This window comes from Rutidosis leptorrhynchoides, chromosome 2 (assembly GCF_046630445.1).
Source record: "Rutidosis leptorrhynchoides isolate AG116_Rl617_1_P2 chromosome 2, CSIRO_AGI_Rlap_v1, whole genome shotgun sequence".
In the NCBI taxonomy this organism is placed as follows: Eukaryota; Viridiplantae; Streptophyta; class Magnoliopsida; order Asterales; family Asteraceae; genus Rutidosis; species Rutidosis leptorrhynchoides.
In genome coordinates, this window is record NC_092334.1 from 104,720,056 (window position 1) to 104,726,387 (window position 6,332).

Sequence of the window (6,332 nt, forward strand, 5' to 3'; positions counted from 1 at the left end):
GTCTTGCAAAGGAAGATTTCACCATTCCTCTTGAAGAAATCCATGTCGACGAGAAACTACAATTCGTCGAAGAACCAATCGAAATCATGGACCGTGAAGTTAAACAGCTCAAGCAGAGCAACATACCGATCGTTAAGGTTCGTTGGAATGCTCGAAGGGGTCCCGAGTTTACTTGGGAACGAGAGGATCAGATGAAACAAAAGTATCCACACTTGTTTCTCGATGACGCAAAATAGGTACAATTTTAAAATTTCGGGACGAAATTTATTTAACGGGTAGGTACTGTAATGACCCGCACTTTTTCGATCGTTCTATACTTATAAGATTAATATTTACATAAATTAAACCTTACCAACATGATAAGCAATCCAAATTGTTGAGACTTATGTTTTTGAAATGAGTTTTACACAACGTTTGACCGTCTAGTTTGACCGATGATATCACGAACTATATAACATATGATAATTATACGTTTGTATATATATATGTATATATACATATTTAACATGATCTAAGGATGTTTTAATATCTCATTTTATATTAATAACAATAAGTTATAAGTATATTTTGAAACTACTAACTTAAGTTTTCAAAACGATAACCATACGTAACGTTATTTGACATAAATACTTATAACATATAATGTTTATACATATATCGTATATGTAATGTATTTAATCATTTTTAAAGACTTAAATACATAAAACAATATAAGTATATTCACAAAAGATAGCTATATTTGAATTCTCATTCCATTTTTCACAAGATTTTCTATACGTATATCTAGAGTATATGTACTCGTATCATACCTAGCTTCTATACGTATTTACTATTGGTATATACACATCAAATCACCACCAACCAGCCCTTGTTCATGCCTTATGTATAAGGTAACTCTCTTGTTCATGCCTTATGTATAAGGTAACTACTTTTGATGTTTAGTATGACTAATTACATAAAAATACAACATGAAATTTTGTCCATGTTTTTCCATTAATCATGTTTTTATGGCCTTAAATACATCTTCCATTTTCAAATTTTATTACCTCATTTCTTTAACCAAAAACACACTCTTAAGAAACTCCATAACCATTCAGCTAGTATCCATGAAGATCTAGCCATAAAAACATCACTTAAACACCATAAGAAAAACCTTACAAAAACACTTCAAGAATCCTTTCAAGAACACAAGTTTACTTCCAATCTTTCATCCAACTCCATCACTCTTTTGGTTCTAGATTTTTACTTCTCTTTTACAGCAATCTTGTCCAAGTAACTTGAGGTAGTAACTTTGTTCATAACCTTATTCGATTCATATATATATATAGCTATCTTATTTTGTGGTATAAAATTTTAACAACAAGAACATAGTTTGAATGTTTTCAAACTTGTTTGCAAACTAAATAGATCCTTCTCACTTAACTTTTAAAATACTTCAAGACCTGTAATATATCATAAATATATGCTAATTTAACAAGGTATAACTTGGTTTTTCAAAGAACACCTTAAAAACTGAATTTACGACGTCGGAGTGCAACCGGGGGCTGTTTTGGGTTGGATAATTAAAAACCATCTTAAACTTTGAATTGGAGGTTTATTTTCTGGAAAAATGATTTTTACTATGAATATGATAACACATAAAAATTTCATGATTTAACTCAAAGTATAAGTATTTTTAGAAAAATAATCATTTAAGGTTGTTTACATGATGGAAAATGATTAACTTCATAAGTTTCACTAAAGTTTGACCTATGACCTGTGATTTCGAATACAAACTAAGGTATTTACAGTTCATAGTCTTAAAGAGGGACTCGATCCAAGGAAGTGGCAAGTTGAATCAACGAAAACGGAGTTGTAACGAAGAAACTATGACCAAAACGAGATCGGATATCTAAGTCTAGTTTAGCTACGAAAATAATTGGAGAAAATTAAATAAATCACATCTTTTTAAAATAACATGATATTTTATATATATGTACTCATAATTTAATTTTATATGGTTCAGGATCACCCGTAAACAATACGAGAAGATTAATCATAAGATCCCATGATTGTACGCAACACGTCATTTGACAACACCGGTACTTTATGTACGCAACACGTCATTTGACAACACCGGTACCGTGGGTCAAGATTAATCTCGACCAATACATATACGATGGGGGTTTTTATTTATTTCATTGGGGGTTTATTAAACACCTAAAAATGAACCATTAAAATTGAATTACTAACATCGGACTGCTAACTACGGACTAAGGAATTATTAAAAGTATTAAAAGTATTATAAGTATATATATGTGACGTTTGTTTAAAAAGAAAAGGTATTGATATATTATATATGGATAGGTTCGTGATATCAATCGGAGACCAAGTCAAAATTACATATCTTCAAGACGAAAGTGAGTATATAGTCCCACTTTTAAACTCTAAGTATTTCGGGATGAGAATACATGTATTTTATGTTTTACGTTATGGACACAAGTAACTGAAAAATATATTCTACGTTGAGTTGTACCACTGGCATACTTCCCTGTAGCTTGGTAACTGTTATTTACAGCGGTATTGTAAACGCGAATCCTGTTGATAGATCTATCGGGCCTGACAACCCCAACCGGACTGGACGACCAGTATTCAACGGTTGCACAGTACTTCGTTTTGTGACTACACTTGGTACGGTGTAGTAAGATTTCATAATAAAGGGAATATGCGACGTGATTAAATGTTAAGTATGGTTACCAAGTGCTCAACCACTTAGAATATTTTTATTAAAACGTTTATATATGAAATCTTGTGGTCTATATATATATATTGCTGCCGGCATTAAACCTATATCTCACCAACTTTATGTTGACGTTTTAAGCATGTCTATTCTCAGGTGATAATTAGAAGCTTCCGCTGCAACATGTTGAATTTAAGCAGGATCTTGCGTACTCATATTTGTGTCAAAAATAAAACTGCATATCCGAGGATTTGTATTGTAAAATATGCTAGAAATCGTGTTGTTATCATCATTTGTAAAGTTTGTAAGTCTAAGATTATCGCTAAACGATAATCATCTTTATTTTGTCTAAAGCTTGTATCAAAATAAGAATTATGGTTTGTAATGTAAAATATATGCAGTTGTTCTTTTAAAAATGTCGCATATAGAGGTCAATACCTCGCAATGAAATCATACGTTATCTAACACGTTCTTATGGTTAAGGACGGGTTATGACAGTACCCTCCTTCAATTTCTTCTGCACAGCGTCAGGGTACGGTGGTGTGAGGCTGCAGGCTTGAATCACCTCTAAGACTGCCTTGTTGACTTCGTGATCTTTCACCGCGTCAACATAGGCATGGAACTTATCGGTAACTGGCCCAGAATCCATCACCTTTTGCGCAATGGTGGGGAGTGCAGTGCGCAGCTTCGCCATATCCGCCTCCGCTAGCTCGCGATCTGTAACTGCGTCATCCTTTTCCCTCGTCACCTTTTCCAGCTCCACCCGCAGACGCTCCGCCTCCCCTTTGGACTGGTCAACCGCCCCAACCAGCACGCGGTTTTTCTTTCTCTCTTCAATCAGTGCAGTTTTGGTTTCCGCCGCGGTTAACTCCACCGCCTTGCGCGCTTCTTCTGCGGCATCCCTGTCTTTCTTCACCTGATCAACCCCCGCTTGCAGCAGCCCTAGCTCTGTTTCTTTCCGCAAGGCCACTTGATAAAAGTTAGTGGAATGGCGGGCTTGATCCGCAACCATGCCAAAAAAGACGAGGCCGTTTTGGACGAAGGCGTTGAGCGCCTGATTAAAAGGCAGTGCGGCTAGTTGGTTACGGAACTCAGCAGGGAAGATTTGTTGAAGGAAGGCGGATTGCTCTGCGGCGTTTTTCGCAGATGACTGGGTGAGCTGCGCCAGGTTCGCCAATCGAAAGCTACCGTGTGGCGGGGTTGGTGTAGACTCGGAGTCCAGGTGTATCGTCTTGTCCTTTGACTCAGCAGTAGCTTCGAGGTCCGGATTGACCCGCGGTGGGGTGTGATGAGTCTCTTCAGCATGCCCTGCGTATTAATAAGTGGTTAAATAAATGCAAACTTAAATGTGCGGTATGCGCAAAAGCTGAACTCTTACCAGAGGATGGGGGAGGTAGATCCGCAGAACGGGGTTCGATGGGAACGAAGTTATCATTCCGCTTGTCCTCCCTCTGTTTGGGAGTGAGTTTCTTCTTCTTCTGTTGAGATTGGGAGGCTTCGGCGGCCTTGCGCTTATTGCCGGAGGTGGCAGGTGCATTCTCGTCAGTCTTCTCCTGCTTTAACGGCTGGTTCACATTCTGTTTGCAGAAGGCGATGCCCGCAATCTCCTCCGCAGTCAGTACTCTCTTCATCTTCATCTCTGCAAACATGCACGCATGCGTTAGAACACATAAATAGCAAACTGTTATTAGTACGTGATTATACTATTCCTACCCTTTCCATCCGGTCCGACTATGGCTGGACGCACATCCTCCCAAGGCCAGTGTGCGGATATCTTCCCTAGCTGCAACATCACGTTCCCGTATGACCGGTGCACCAGCTGTGCGTTAGCGTACTCCGCTAACAGCTTTGTTTCCTCGTCATCAAGGACCGGGATTTTGTTCACATCCTTTTCCACCTTCTCGCACCATATAAGCGTTTGCGGAAAAGCGGTACCAACTACAGTTTGGTCAATGAAAAAGAAAGTTTCTTTCCAGTTACCCGCATTCGACTTTGGGGTTTTGGTGAAATTTTGACGGGCAAAGAAGGTGAACCAGGATTTGTGGTGATTGGCTAAGCGGTATAGATGACAGAAAACTTTAACCAACGGTACCCTGTCGATTGCGGCGCACCACATTTCGAACAGAACTATTTTGCCTATGGCATACGGGTGTAGTTGCCCTAATCCCACTCTGAAGTGATCTAATACGCCTAAGAAGAAGTCAGAGGGAGGAACCCTAAAGTTACCATGCTTGAACGCATGTTCATAGATGGCCACTTTCTTCTCCGGTGGCTCGTGAGCACGCTGATGGGGTAGGGGTGGCACCAGATTGTACTTAGCTAAGGGAGGATACTGTTTCACTAAGTAATCTATGTGCTTCTGCTCTATAACAGACTCTACGCTATCTACATACGTCTCGTTAGCTTTAGTCATTTTCTAGGAGTAATCGGATGAATACTAACCTTTAAATGGTGGCCGGAATGTTTGATTTTTGATCGGAATTCAAAATTGGCAGCGTAACGAGGAAGCTTGAAGCAGGAAAGTGGAAATGAGCTGCAAAATGGGGTATTTATAGGGAAGATTGGGAGTCATGGGATGGAGTGGTGTGATCGTGGCTGTACACGTGTTACGCAATCGACGGCCAGCACTTTATTTATGCGCGTGGATGCCAGTTGGGTATGATTACATGTACGCGCGTGGTTGGCACGCGCCTGAAACACTACCAATTTATGTCATGTCCGCCGAATGGGCTTCTGCGATTGTGACAGGCATTTAATGGCATCGAGGCGCACGCGGAATATTAAATGCTAGCCGTTTTCTTGGTTTTTCTTTTTCGCTTAATAGTTTGATATCATACGCCTCGCGCCATATAACATCAAACTGGGGGGCCATAATGATACCGCAACCCGCAGGCACACCCGCAAATGTATGCGGACAATCACTATTGTGCGTATGCGTGTTCTTGTGTGCGGTATGTGGCGTGCGAATGCCTTTGTTCCCGGTACGGCGGTTGCTTAGCTGTCAAGTAAATATCTTTTCCATAATTATATCCGTGATTCGGGGGAGTCAATTATGGATGAGATTAACGTGATCTGGGACGGTTCTAGAATTAGGGTTTGCCTATAAATACAAACCCTAATCATCATTTACCAGATACGGCATATTATGTAACTATCGCACACGAGATACATTACGCAAAACAGCATCATTCAGCATCTCTTCAAGGTTAACAGGTTAGTCTTTCGTAAGCTAGTACCTACGACCTTATTTGGGGCCTCTTGATCGACGACCGTTATCAGAGGTGGACTTAATCACTTGGCCACCCCGCCGACATCATCATGTCGGCCACGGTTATTCACGGTAGCCGGACCGGAGAGCCACGTTCTAAGATCCTTAAACCCCTCCTTATGTATTGAGCAGGCATATTAAACCCCACGGTTAAAATATGCATGATCAGTTATATACATAAAAATGAGACTATTAATTTAAGAAACTCGAAAACGATATATATAACGATTATCGTTATAACAACGTCTTACTAGTTACATATGAATCATATTAAGATATTGATACACTTGGTTAATTATGTTAAATGATAAGTAAATATATTATTAAGTGTATTAACAATGAAAT